The sequence below is a fragment of the Colius striatus genome, chromosome 28 (assembly GCF_028858725.1).
Source record: "Colius striatus isolate bColStr4 chromosome 28, bColStr4.1.hap1, whole genome shotgun sequence".
NCBI classification, from domain to species: Eukaryota; Metazoa; Chordata; class Aves; order Coliiformes; family Coliidae; genus Colius; species Colius striatus.
In genome coordinates this window covers 3,004,871-3,019,870 of record NC_084786.1, presented here as the reverse complement: position 1 = coordinate 3,019,870, position 15,000 = coordinate 3,004,871, and positions in this window count along the sequence as shown.

Below are 15,000 nucleotides of genomic sequence, written 5' to 3'. Positions count from 1 at the left end.
AGGGGTAGACCTGGCAGCCCAGGCCGCCGCGTTCTTTCGGAGTGGTAGACCTGGCGACGATCTTGCCGCTATGTTGTTACCGGCGGGGTAGACCTGGCCGAACCCGAACCCCCCGCCCCCCCCTTCCCCCCCCCCCCCCTTCCCCCCCCACCCCTCCGCCGACTTGCCAGGGTAGGTAGACCTGGCGGTAGCCCCGCCGCTTTTGGGGTGTTTTTTTTTTAGTTTTTTTTATTTTTTTTATTTTTTTTTTCCCCCCGCCGACGAGGGGGTAGACCTGGCAGCCCGGACGCCACGTTCTTTCGGAGGGGTAGACCTGGCGACGACCTTGCCGCTATGATTTCCGGCGGGGTAGACCTGGCCGCAACCTCACCCCCCTTTCTCCCTCCCCCCGCGCCCCCCCCGCGCCCCCCCGCCGATTTGCCAGGGAGGGTGGACCTGGCGACAGCCCCGCCGCTATGTTTTTAATCATCACACACGCGCAAATTAAAACTCCTGGCCCTGGAAATGACTTCCGCCGATGTGTGTGTCCATTGAGCGTTGATTGCTCTTAGCGTAGCAACAAACTGTAATACATGAATTAAAACTGAATGAAGAGGATTCATCCCAATTCGATTCTTAATTCAAAGGTAGTTAGCTAGTGGGGTTTTTTGTTTTGGTTTTTTTTTTTTTTTTTTTTTTTTTACTCATAAACAAATGAACTTCATCAGCTAATTGTCTAGTGACAATGAATTAACTAAGTAACGAATTCACAGATACCCATTTAGCTTACCTCGTCGAGGATGCCGCCTGGCCGCAGAATCTTCCGAGCAAACAAAAACACGCGCATGCCGCTTGCACCCCGTTCCTCTTTTCTTATTGTTCCTTTGCCCGCCCAAACCTTGCAAACAGACGCCTGCTGCGGGCCCTGGGTCCGTTGCCCCTCTCCGCCGTCACCCCGACAACGGGTTCATTGTGACGCAGGCCGTCCCCCGCCCAAACCTTGCAAACCCAGGCCTGCTGCGGACCCTGGGTCCGTTGCCCCTCTCCGCCCTCACCCCGACAACGGGTTCATTGTGACGCAGGCCGTCCCCCGCCCAAACCTTGCAAACCCAGGCCTGCTGCGGGCCCTGGGTCCGTTGCCCCTCTCCGCCGTCACCCCGACAACGGGTTCATTGTGACGCAGGCCGTCCCCCGCCGAAACCTTGGAAACCCAGGCCTGCTGCGGGCCCTGGGTCCGTTGCCCCTCTCTGTCGTCACCCCGACAACGACTTCCCTGTGACGCAGGCCGCCCCCTGACCAAACCTTGCAAACCCAGGCCTGCTGCGGGCCCGGGGTTTTGTTCCCCTCTCCACCGTCACCCCGACAACGACTTCCCTGTGACGCAGGCCGTCCCCCGCCAAAACCTTGAAAACTCAGGCCTGCTATGGGCCCGGGGTCTCTTGCCCCTCTCCGCCGTCACCCCGACAACGGGTTCATTGCGACGCAGGCCGCCCCTGACCAAACCTAGAAAACCCAGGCCTGCTATGGGCCCGGGGTTTTGTTCCCCTCTCCACCGTCACCCCGACAACGACTTCCCTGTGACGCAGGCCGTCCCCCGCCAAAACCTTGAAAACTCAGGCCTGCTGCGGGCCCTGGGTCCGTTGCCCCTCTCCGCCGTCACCCCGACAACGGGTTCATTGTGACGCAGGCCGTCCCCCGCCCAAACCTTGCAAACCCAGGCCTGCTATGGGCCCGGGGTCTTTTGCCCGTCTCCACCGTCACCCCGACAACGGGTTCATTGTGACGCAGGCCCCCCCCCGACAAAACCTTGCAAACCCAGGCCTGCTGCGGGCCTGGGGTTTGTTGCCCCCCTCCTCCGTCACCCCGACATCGGCTTCCTTGGGCAGTACCTGATCGCAGTACCTGATTGGGTGCAGGACCCTCCCGACTTAGCCGAACGGCCCTGAGGACGAGGAGCTACTTCGCTGCTCCTTTCCAGGGAATGGGGTCGACTGGGAGCCGACACGAGCGCATCACACGGACACACGCATGCATGGGGCGCATCGACGCGGCTGATGACACGGGCTGCAAGACAACAAGGTGGCGTTATCAACACAGTTGCAAACCTTTTCTTGTCCCTTCCTGGCTTTCGGACTCCTCACCCACTGCCGCCCTCCGCTGCAGGCCCACGGTCCGTTGCCCCTCTCCTCCGTCACCCCAACAACGGGTTCATTGTGACGCAGGCCGCCCCCACCCAAACCTTTCAAACCCAGGCCCGCTGCGGTCCTGGGGTTTGTTGCCCCTCTCCGCCGTCACCCCGACAACGGGTTCATTGTGACGCAGGCCGTCCCCCGCCGAAACCTTGCAAACCCAGGCCCGCTGCGAGCCTGGGGACCGTTGCCCCTCTCCGCCGTCACCCCGACAACGGGTTCATTGTGACACAGGTCGCCCCCGCCCAGACCTTGCAAACGGACGCCTGCTGCGGGCCCTGGGTCCGTTGCCCCTCTCCGCCGTCACCCCGACAACGGGTTCATTGTGACGCAGGCCGCCCCTGACCAAACCTTGAAAACCCAGGCCCGGTGCGGGCCCGGGGTTTTGTTCCCCTCTCCGCCGTCACCCCGACAACGACTTCCCTGTGACGCAGGCCGTCCCCTGCCCAAACCTTGAAAACCCAGGCCTGCTATGGGCCCGGGGTCCGTTGCCCCTCTCCACCGTCACCCCGACAACGGGTTCATTGTCACGCAGGTCCCCCCCGACAAAACCTTGCAAACCCAGGCCTGCTGCGGGCCCGGGGTTTGTTGCCCCCCTCCTCCGTCACCCCGACATCGGCTTCCTTGGGCAGTACCTGATCGCAGTACCTGATTGGGTGCAGGACCCTCCCGACTTAGCAGAACGGCCCTGAGGACGAGGAGCTACTTCGCTGCTCCTTTCCAGGGAATGGGGTCGACTGGGAGCCGACACGAGCGCATCACACGGACACACGCAGGCATGGGGCGCATCGACGCGGCCGATGACGCGGGCTGCAAGACAACAAGGCGGCATTATCAACACAGTTGCAAACCTTTTCTTGTCCCTTCCTGGCTTTCGGACTCCTCACCCACTGCCGCCCTCCGCTGCAGGCCCACGGTCCGTTGTCCCTCTCCTCCGTCACCCCGACAATGGGTTCATTGTGACGCAGGCCGCCCCCGCCCAAAACTTGCAAGCCCAGGCCTTCTGCGGGCCTGGAGTTTGTTGCCCCTCTCCGCCGTCACCCCGACAACGGGTTCATTGTGACACAGGTCGCCCCCGCCCAGACCTTGCAAACGGACGCCTGCTGCGGGCCCTGGGTCCGTTGCCCCTCTCCGCCGTCACCCCGACAACGGGTTCATTGTGACGCAGGCCGCCCCTGACCAAACCTTGAAAACCCAGGCCTGCTGCGGGCCTGGGGACCGTTGCCCCTCTCCGCTGTCACCCCGACAACGGGTTCATTGTGACGCAGGCCGCCCCTGACCAAACCTTGAAAACCCAGGCCCGGTGCGGGCCCGGGGTTTTGTTCCCCTCTCCGCCGTCACCCCGACAACGGCTTCCTTGTGACGCAGGCCGTCCCCCGCCCAAACCTTGCAAACCCAGGCCTGCTGCGGGCCCTGGGTCCGTTGCCCCTCTCCGCCCTCACCCCGACAACAGGTTCATTGTGACGCAGGCCGCCCCCGACAAAACCTTGCAAACCCAGGCCTGCTGCGGGCCCTGGGTCCGTTGCCCCTCTCCGCCCTCACCCCGACAACGGGTTCATTGTGACGCAGGCCGTCCCCCGCCGAAACCTTGGAAACCCAGGCCTGCTGCGGGCCCTGGGTCCGTTGCCCCTCTCCGTCGTCACCCCGACAACGACTTCCCTGTGACGCAGGCCGCCCCCTGACCAAACCTTGCAAACCCAGGCCTGCTGCGGGCCCGGGGTTTTGTTCCCCTCTCCGCCGTCACCCCGACAACGACTTCCCTGTGACGCAGGCCGTCCCCCGCCAAAACCTTGAAAACTCAGGCCTGCTATGGGCCCGGGGTCTCTTGCCCCTCTCCGCCGTCACCCCGACAACGGGTTCATTGTGACGCAGGCCGTCCCCCGCCCAAACCTTGCAAACCCAGGCCTGCTATGGGCCCGGGGTCTTTTGCCCGTCTCCACCGTCACCCCGACAACGGGTTCATTGTGACGCAGGCCCCCCCCCGACAAAACCTTGCAAACCCAGGCCTGCTGCGGGCCTGGGGTTTGTTGCCCCCCTCCTCCGTCACCCCGACATCGGCTTCCTTGGGCAGTACCTGATCGCAGTACCTGATTGGGTGCAGGACCCTCCCGACTTAGCCGAACGGCCCTGAGGACGAGGAGCTACTTCGCTGCTCCTTTCCAGGGAATGGGGTCGACTGGGAGCTGACACGAGCGCATCACACGGACACACGCATGCATGGGGCGCATCGACGCGGCTGATGACACGGGCTGCAAGACAACAAGGTGGCGTTATCAACACAGTTGCAAACCTTTTCTTGTCCCTTCCTGGCTTTCGGACTCCTCACCCACTGCCGCCCTCCGCTGCAGGCCCACGGTCCGTTGCCCCTCTCCTCCGTCACCCCAACAACGGGTTCATTGTGACGCAGGCCGCCCCCACCCAAACCTTTCAAACCCAGGCCCGCTGCGGTCCTGGGGTTTGTTGCCCCTCTCCGCCGTCACCCCGACAACGGGTTCATTGTGACGCAGGCCGTCCCCCGCCGAAACCTTGCAAACCCAGGCCCGCTGCGAGCCTGGGGACCGTTGCCCCTCTCCGCTGTCACCCCGACAACGGGTTCATTGTGACACAGGTCGCCCCCGCCCAGACCTTGCAAACGGACGCCTGCTGCGGGCCCTGGGTCCGTTGCCCCTCTCCGCCGTCACCCCGACAACGGGTTCATTGTGACGCAGGCCGCCCCTGACCAAACCTTGAAAACCCAGGCCTGCTGCGGGCCTGGGGACCGTTGCCCCTCTCCGCTGTCACCCCGACAACGGGTTCATTGTGACGCAGGCCGCCCCTGACCAAACCTTGAAAACCCAGGCCCGGTGCGGGCCCGGGGTTTTGTTCCCCTCTCCGCCGTCACCCCGACAACGACTTCCCTGTGACGCAGGCCGTCCCCTGCCCAAACCTTGAAAACCCAGGCCTGCTATGGGCCCGGGGTCCGTTGCCCCTCTCCACCGTCACCCCGACAACGGGTTCATTGTCACGCAGGTCCCCCCCGACAAAACCTTGCAAACCCAGGCCTGCTGCGGGCCCGGGGTTTGTTGCCCCCCTCCTCCGTCACCCCGACATCGGCTTCCTTGGGCAGTACCTGATCGCAGTACCTGATTGGGTGCAGGACCCTCCCGACTTAGCAGAACGGCCCTCAGGACGAGGAGCTACTTCGCTGCTCTTTTCCAGGGAATGGGGTCGACTGGGAGCCGACACGAGCGCATCACACGGACACACGCAGGCATGGGGCGCATCGACGCGGCCGATGACGCGGGCTGCAAGACAACAAGGCGGCATTATCAACACAGTTGCAAACCTTTTCTTGTCCCTTCCTGGCTTTCGGACTCCTCACCCACTGCCGCCCTCCGCTGCAGGCCCACGGTCCGTTGCCCCTCTCCTCCGTCACCCCGACAACGGGTTCATTGTGATGCAGGCCGCCCCCGCCCAAACCTTGCAAGCCCAGGACTGCTGCGGGCCTGGGGTTTGTTGCCCCTCTCCTCCGTCACCCCGACAACGGGTTCATTGTGACGCAGGCCGTCCCCGCCCAAACCTTGCAAATGCAGGACTGCTGCGGGCCCTGGGTCCGTTGCCCCTCTCCGCCGTCACCCCGACAACGGGTTCATTGTGACGCAGGCCGCCCCTGACCAAACCTTGAAAACCCAGGCCTGCTGCGGGCCTGGGGACCGTTGCCCCTCTCCGCTGTCACCCCGACAACGGGTTCATTGTGACGCAGGCCGCCCCTGACCAAACCTTGAAAACCCAGGCCCGGTGCGGGCCCGGGGTTTTGTTCCCCTCTCCGCCGCCACCCCGACAACGGCTTCCTTGTGACGCAGGCCGTCCCCCGCCCAAACCTTGCAAACCCAGGCCTGCTGCGGGCCCTGGGTCCGTTGCCCCTCTCCGCCGTCACCCCGACAACAGGTTCATTGTGACGCAGGCCGCCCCCGACAAAACCTTGCAAACCCAGGCCTGCTGCGGGCCCTGGGTCCGTTGCCCCTCTCCGCCCTCACCCCGACAACGGGTTCATTGTGACGCAGGCCGCCCCTGACCAAACCTTGAAAACCCAGGCCTGCTGCGGGCCCTGGGTCCGTTGCCCCTCTCCGCCCTCACCCCGACAACGGGTTCATTGTGACGCAGGCCGTCCCCCGCCGAAACCTTGGAAACCCAGGCCTGCTGCGGGCCCTGGGTCCGTTGCCCCTCTCCGTCGTCACCCCGACAACGACTTCCCTGTGACGCAGGCCGCCCCCTGACCAAACCTTGCAAACCCAGGCCTGCTGCGGGCCCGGGGTTTTGTTCCCCTCTCCGCCGTCACCCCGACAACGACTTCCCTGTGACGCAGGCCGTCCCCCGCCAAAACCTTGAAAACTCAGGCCTGCTATGGGCCCGGGGTCTCTTGCCCCTCTCCGCCGTCACCCCGACAACGGGTTCATTGTGACGCAGGCCGTCCCCCGCCCAAACCTTGCAAACCCAGGCCTGCTATGGGCCCGGGGTCTTTTGCCCGTCTCCACCGTCACCCCGACAACGGGTTCATTGTGACGCAGGCCCCCCCCCGACAAAACCTTGCAAACCCAGGCCTGCTGCGGGCCTGGGGTTTGTTGCCCCCCTCCTCCGTCACCCCGACATCGGCTTCCTTGGGCAGTACCTGATCGCAGTACCTGATTGGGTGCAGGACCCTCCCGACTTAGCCGAACGGCCCTGAGGACGAGGAGCTACTTCGCTGCTCCTTTCCAGGGAATGGGGTCGACTGGGAGCTGACACGAGCGCATCACACGGACACACGCATGCATGGGGCGCATCGACGCGGCTGATGACACGGGCTGCAAGACAACAAGGTGGCGTTATCAACACAGTTGCAAACCTTTTCTTGTCCCTTCCTGGCTTTCGGACTCCTCACCCACTGCCGCCCTCCGCTGCAGGCCCACGGTCCGTTGCCCCTCTCCTCCGTCACCCCAACAACGGGTTCATTGTGACGCAGGCCGCCCCCACCCAAACCTTTCAAACCCAGGCCCGCTGCGGTCCTGGGGTTTGTTGCCCCTCTCCGCCGTCACCCCGACAACGGGTTCATTGTGACGCAGGCCGTCCCCCGCCGAAACCTTGCAAACCCAGGCCCGCTGCGAGCCTGGGGACCGTTGCCCCTCTCCGCTGTCACCCCGACAACGGGTTCATTGTGACACAGGTCGCCCCCGCCCAGACCTTGCAAACGGACGCCTGCTGCGGGCCCTGGGTCCGTTGCCCCTCTCCGCCGTCACCCCGACAACGGGTTCATTGTGACGCAGGCCGCCCCTGACCAAACCTTGAAAACCCAGGCCTGCTGCGGGCCTGGGGACCGTTGCCCCTCTCCGCTGTCACCCCGACAACGGGTTCATTGTGACGCAGGCCGCCCCTGACCAAACCTTGAAAACCCAGGCCCGGTGCGGGCCCGGGGTTTTGTTCCCCTCTCCGCCGTCACCCCGACAACGACTTCCCTGTGACGCAGGCCGTCCCCTGCCCAAACCTTGAAAACCCAGGCCTGCTATGGGCCCGGGGTCCGTTGCCCCTCTCCACCGTCACCCCGACAACGGGTTCATTGTCACGCAGGTCCCCCCCGACAAAACCTTGCAAACCCAGGCCTGCTGCGGGCCCGGGGTTTGTTGCCCCCCTCCTCCGTCACCCCGACATCGGCTTCCTTGGGCAGTACCTGATCGCAGTACCTGATTGGGTGCAGGACCCTCCCGACTTAGCAGAACGGCCCTCAGGACGAGGAGCTACTTCGCTGCTCTTTTCCAGGGAATGGGGTCGACTGGGAGCCGACACGAGCGCATCACACGGACACACGCAGGCATGGGGCGCATCGACGCGGCCGATGACGCGGGCTGCAAGACAACAAGGCGGCATTATCAACACAGTTGCAAACCTTTTCTTGTCCCTTCCTGGCTTTCGGACTCCTCACCCACTGCCGCCCTCCGCTGCAGGCCCACGGTCCGTTGCCCCTCTCCTCCGTCACCCCGACAACGGGTTCATTGTGATGCAGGCCGCCCCCGCCCAAACCTTGCAAGCCCAGGACTGCTGCGGGCCTGGGGTTTGTTGCCCCTCTCCTCCGTCACCCCGACAACGGGTTCATTGTGACGCAGGCCGTCCCCGCCCAAACCTTGCAAATGCAGGACTGCTGCGGGCCCGGGGTTTTTTTCCCCTCTCCGCCGTCACCCCGACAACGGGTTCATTGTGACGTAGGCCGCCCCCGCCCAAGTTTAGCAAACGCACGGCTGCTGCAGGCCGTGGGTCCGTTGTCCATCTCCGCCGTCACCCTGAAAACGGCTTCCTTGTGATGCAGGTCGCCCCCGACCAAACCTTGCAAACCCAGGCCTGCTGCAGGCCCGGGGTCCATTGCCCCTCTCTGCCGCCACCCCGACAACGGCTTCCTTGTGACCCAGGCTGCCGCCGCCCAAACCCTGCAAACCCAGGCCTGCTGCGGGCCCGGGATCCGTTGCCCCTCTCCGTCGTCACCCTGAAAACGGATTCATTGTGACGCAGGCCGTTCCCCGCCGAAACCCTGCAACCCGAGGGCCGCTGAGGGCCCGGCTTATGTTATCCCGTCTCCGCCGTCATGCCGACAACGCGTTCATTGTGATGCAGGCCGTCCCTCCACTCACGCTGCACCCCGTGACCTGCTGCGATCCTAGCTGCCGTTACCCTGTCTCCACCCTCATGCCCTCAACAGGTACATTGCGATGCAGGTTGCCCCCGCCCAAAGCCCGCACCCCGTGGCCCGCAGCGAGCCCGGCCGCCATTACCCCATCTCCACTGTCACCCTGGCAACAGGTCCATTGTGACACAGGTTTCCCCTATGAGCCCAGCCGCCGTTCTTTGTCTCCACCGCACCTCCCCCCATCCCCCCGACAACCCCACATACTATTCACTGTGATATAGGCTATTCCCCTCCCCGCCCCAGCCCTGCACCCTGTGGCTTGCTGCAAACCCGGCCGCCATTAATCCCTCTCCACCGTCACCCCGATAAAAGGTTCATTGTGACACATGCTGCCTATTGGAGCCTGGCTGCCCTTCCCTGTCTCCGCCGCGCCCACCCCCTCCCCAAACCCCACCGCCCCCCCACCCCGTGCCTCAACCCCCCCCCCCGCCCGCCAGCCTCCCTTCTCTGCCCCACCCCTCCTCGTCGGCCTCGCACACGGTTCACTGTGACACAGGAACACACACACCCCCCCACCCCCCCCCCCCGATTCCTGGACCGTGTGGCTTGCTTCCTTGCCCAGCCGCCCCTACGGGAAGTTGAAGCGGGGAGACTTTAGGACCCAGCGCCGTCTCTGTCTCCTCACTCCTGTCCCTGCCCACCGTTGCCGGCTTTGCCACCGCCGCGGGGAGACTTTAGGACCCAGCGGCGTCTCTGTCTCCTCACTCCTGTCCCTGCCCACCGTTGCCGGCTTTGCCACCGCCGCGGGGAGACTTTAGGACCCAGCGGCGTCTCTTCCTGTTTCCCAGCCGCGCGGCAGAAGGGAGTCCCGGCGCCGTGCAGTCTCGACCCCGGGCTCCCGGGGCACAAGCCCGTGCTCCTGCCCCGACTCCCGCGTTTCTTTCTCAGTCAGTCACTCGCCCTGCTGCAGTCCTGCCTGCCGCCCGCCCCCCCTTGTACTCCACCTGCTGCCACGAGTTGAAAAACAAACGAACGCTGAGCCGGGGGTGGGGGTGGGGGTGGGGGTGTGTGTGGGGGGGAAGGGATAAAAGCCCAAAACCCCCAAAACTCTCTCAACTGACCTAAACAGAAATCTTTGTCAAAAGGGAAACCATCTCTTCTTCAGCCTACCTTTCCACCAGACTCCGGCTCGCCGACCGCCCTGTTGCCTTCCCTTGTGCCAGACCACCCCCCTCCTTTCCCCTGCCGCTGCTGGCGCCACAAATGAGCCCGTGACCCTTGGCTAGGCGGGAAATGCCGCCCACTCCTCCCTGAAGGAGGATCCAGCTACCTCTCTGCGCCTTCCCCCGCCCCCCCTCCTCGGGGGCGCCAGACAGACTGCTTGGAGAGGAGAAGCACCTGACCTCCTCAGGGCGGGAGAGAGAGGAAGGGGGGGGGGGGTGGGCGGGGGGGGTGGTGCTCGCGCGCTTATCTGTGTGTATGTCTGTTTGGGGGGGGAAGCATGTATGTCTGAGTTGGCACCTGCAGACACATTTACAGCTGGTCAACGTATTTTATTCCCGGGAAATGAAGAAATAAATTCAAGCCGGAAAATAAAATTCCAAAAAAAACAACGGTAAAAAGTTTGGGGGGGGGGGGAGGAGAAGGAGTAGGGGGAGGAGGAGGAAGAAAAGAAAAGGAAAAATAAACCCTCGAGGCGCGGACTTGGCAGTGGGGCACCCCATCCGGAAGCAGAGACTCCTAACTCTCGAAAAAGTTGGGGTACGGGGTGAAAAGGTGCGTGGAAAGGTTGGTTTTACGCACAACCAGCTACAGCGGGTGCCACCAGGTGTCCACGGCTGCGAAAGTGTCGCCAGGTCTACCCGGCTCCGCAGCGCCACCCGGTCTCCCGGGCTCCGGCATTGTAGCCAGGTCTACCTGGCTCCGCAACGCCACCCGGCCTCCCGGGCTCTGGCGGTGTTCGCCAGGCCTACCGTGCTCCGCAGCGCCACCCGGTCTCCCGGGCTCCGGCGGTGTTTGCCCGGTCTACCCGGCTCCGCAGAACCACCCGATCTCCCTTTCCCCGCTCCGGCGGTGTTTGCCAGGCCTACCCGGCTCCGCGGCGCCACCCGGCCTCTCCGGCTCTGGCGGTGTTTGCACGGTCTACCCGGCTCCGATGAACCACCCGGTCCCCCTTCCCCGCTCCGGCGGTGCCGCCAGGCCTTCCCGGCTCCGCAGCGCCACCCTGCCCCTCCGGCTCCGGCGGTGTTTGCCCGGTCTACCCTGCTCCGCAGAACCTCCCGGTCCCCATTCCCCGCTCCGGCGGTGCCGCCAGGACTACCCGGCTCCGCAGCGCCACCCGGCCTCTCCGGCTCTGGCGGTGTTGGCCCGGTCTACCCGGCTCCGCAGAACCTCCCGGTCCCCATTCCCCGCTCTGGCGGTGCCGCCATGCCTACCCGGCTCCGCAGCGCCACCCGGCCTCTCCGGCTCTCGCGGTGTTTGCCCGGTCTACCCCGCTCCGCAGAACCACCTGGTCTCCCTTTACGGCTCCGGCGGTGCCGCCGGGCGTACCCGGCTCCGCGGCGCCACCCGGCCTCTCCGGCTCTGGCGGTGTTTGCACGGTCTACCCGGCTCCGATGAACCACCCGGTCCCCCTTCCCCGCTCTGGCGGTGCCGCCGGGCGTACCCGGCTCCGCAGCGCCACCCGGCCTCCCGGGCTCCGGCGGTGTTAGCCCGGTCTACCCGGCTCCGCAGAACCACCCCGTCCCCCTTCCCTGCTCCGGCGGTGCCGCCAGGCCTTCCCGGCTCCGCAGCGCCACCCTGCCCCTCCGGCTCCGGCGGTGTTTGCCCGGTCTACCCTGCTCCGCAGAACCTCCCGGTCCCCATTCCCCGCTCCGGCGGTGCCGCCAGGACTACCCGGCTCCGCAGCGCCACCCGGCCTCTCCGGCTCTGGCGGTGTTGGCCCGGTCTACCCGGCTCCGCAGAACCTCCCGGTCCCCATTCCCCGCTCCGGCGGTGCCGCCAGGCCTACCCGGCTCCGCAGCGCCACCCGGCCTCTCCGGCTCTGGCGGTGTTGGCCCGGTCTACCCCGCTCCGCAGAACCACCTGGTCTCCCTTCACGGCTCCGGCGGTGCCGCCAGGCCTTCCCGGCTCCGCAGCGCCACCCGGCCTCCCGGGCTCCGGTGGTGTTAGCCCGGTCTACCCGGCTCCGCAGAACCACCCGGTCCTCCTTCCCCGCTCCGGCGGTGCCGCCAGGCCCACTCGGCTCTGCAGCTCCACCCGGCCTCTCCGGCTCTGGCGGTGTTGGCCCGGTCTACCCCGCTCCGCAGAACCACCTGGTCTCCCCGGCTCCGGCGGTGCCGCCAGGCCTACCCGGCTCCGCAGCGCCACCGTCTCCCGAGCTCTGGCGGTGTTGGCCAGCTCTTCCCGTATGCGCAGCACCACCCATTTTCTCTTTTCCGGTTCGGCGGTACCACCAGGCCTCCCCTTCTCCGGAGCGCTACCACCCGTTCTCCCTTTACGGCTCCGGCGGTGTCGCCAGGCCTACCCGGCTCTGCAGCGCCACCCGGCCTCCTGGGCTCCGGCGGTGTTAGCCAGGTCTACCGGGTTCCGTAGCGCCACCCGGTCACCCGTTCCCGCTCCTGCGGTGTAGCCAGGTCTACCCGTCTCCGCAGCGCCACCCGGTCTTGCGGTCTCCGTCGCTGTTGGTCAGGTCTACCCGTCTCCGCAGCGCCACCCGGTCTCCCGCGTTGTTTGCCAGGTCTACCCTGCTCCGCAGCGCCACCCGGTTTCCTCCTCGCTCTGGCGGAGCCGCCGTGCCTTCCCGGCTCCGAGATGCCGCCGGGTCTATTTATTTGCTCCGCCAGGTCCACCCTGCTCTGCATCGTTTCGCGGTCTACCCGGCACCGGCATGACGAGCCTTACGGACCTTCGGGGTAGACCTGTGCTCCCTGCGGCTGCCTTGGTGTTTTCGAAGGGGTCGCTGTTTCGCGCTGCCTCCAGTTGCGTCATCGTAGAAAGCGGCAGCAGTACAGCGCCACCCCGGTAAAGTCCATAGTCGCTCTCTTGAAAGCGAAACCGGGCGTGGACTTAGTTTTACATACTATAGGGGCGAGCGGTGACTCGCGCTTGCAGCTCAGCTCGTGAGCGGCTGCAATGCCCGCGGCGCGGCCGGTGTTAAGTGGGGCGCTGGTCGGCCGTTGAGGTGGCTCTTGTCCCGGTGGTGGCTCAAATTGCCTGCTTGCTCGGCACGGTTGCTCTCTCGCGCTGGTATGCCAAACCCCCACCCCAGCACAGTCGAGAGACCCGGGGAAAGTTGGAGAACGGTCGCAACCGCTGTCCGTTGCATGCCTGGCACCGGTGTTGAGGGTTTGGCTTGAAGCCGAGTTCACCCCGGGCAGAGCTTGATGCTTGGTGGCGGTCGCCAGGCACTCGAACGCTGTGGGGGGGAGACTAGCCTGCCCCAGTGGCTTTTCTCTCTCCCTTCTCCTCCGTTGGGTCCCTTGGGATGACCCCGCTGATTTTGGGCAAAAAGGTGAATCAGGACGAGAATTTGCCCCCCCCGATGGTGTCCAGCCTCCCGTGGCTGCCGCCAGCTCCTTTGAGGGTCTGATCCAAGAGGGAATGGAATGTTTGGCGGTGAGGTGGCGTCGCCTCATCCTTCTTTTCACCCCCACCCCCGGCCTTAAGCTGGGGACGCCTGCGAAGCGGGCAAGAGTAACACACACAGGGGCTGCCGCTCCCGGCGGTTGGCCAGTCCAATGCAGATGAACTCCGGGGGTTGAGAGTCTCGAGCCTGCTCCCGTGGCTTTTGCTGGCTCTCCCCCCCTAGAACGCGTTTTTCTTTCCGGCCTTAAGCTGGAGCCCTGTCCCCCCCTGCACGTCGGGGGGCAGAGCCGGTGCAGCTGCCCGCTGTCATTGGCGGTGAGCTTGAGTCGTGCAGGCGGCCGTAGAGTCTTGAGCCTGCTTCGGCTTTCTCTGGCCTCCCATGCCGAGAGCCCGATGACCAACGGGCGAGGTGTCAGCGGTGCCACCTTGCCTTCTTCCCGGGGGTTTGGCCATGCGTGGGCGGCCCGTGGTGTCTGGCTTGCTCTGGTCTCCCTGGTTGATGTTGGAGGGCTTGGTGTGAAAAAGGAGGTCTGCACCGTCACGGTCGAGGGAGCGGCACCTCGTCCTTTTTCTTTTTTTTTTTTCCCTCCGGCCTTAAGCTTGGAGCCCCCCCCGTGCTTTTTTTAGAGGGGGAATCCCGAAAGCGTTTTTTGAGTGGTCCCAGTGGGCTGGCAGCTCAACGCGCAGGGGACCTGGAGGGTGTCGAGACTCTCCAGAGGCTTGCACCTCGCGTGAGATACGGGTTTTTTGTGTCGGTCTATTTTTTTCCGTTTCCTTCCTCCGGGGTAAGTGGTTCCCCGTGGGGCCAGGTAAAAGCCCGGTGGTTGCCGGTGCTCTCGAACGCTTAAAAAGACCCTCGATGGCAGGAGTCAAGCCTTGCCGCGGCTTCTCCTCTGGCCTTGTCGACCCTCGCTTAAAGGGAACCGTTGTCTTGGGGGCGGGTGGATGGCGGCGCCTCCCGCTCCCCCCTTCCTACTGATCCAGACCTACAGGCAGCGCCCTCTGAGGCGTTCTCTGGGCATGTCGGAGAGTCTCCGCGGCGGGCCGGCTGGTGCCGGTGTTCAGGCTGCTGGAGCACCTCTTGCAGACATTGCCTTTGTTCTCGCTCGCACGCAGAGCCCCGCGTCTGCCGTCTTCACTCTCCCCGGGGGTGCTGGCGGTCAGGTGCGCGTTGTGGCTGTTGTTGTCCCAGGAACCGTGGCCGCGGGGGCCGTTGCTTTTCCTGTCTTTCCCTTCCCCACCTGATCGATGAGGCACTTCGGGTCGCGTCGGAGAGGGCCCCCGGCGGGCCGGCTTCTGCTGTGCTCCCCGTCACAAGGGAGTCACGGTCGGGGTCCGGTGTTCAGGCAGGGCGGTCTCCTTTCCAATTCGCTTCCCGTTTCATGCTGGAGGTGTTGTCTTGCAGTCCCCTGAGCCGTAGGGGGCCGCGGTGACGGGCGGGTAGCGTCGGCGGTCGGGGCGCGTGCCTCTCTGCGTCGCCCCATCCGAATCTGCCCCCCTCGTGCTTCGACGGGGTTCCTCGGGCTTTACCGACTCGGGCTGTGTGACGGCCGCGTGGCCCCGCGAGCCCTCAGGTGTCCTCAAACACGCGAGGTGTCGGTGCTGGCCTCGGTC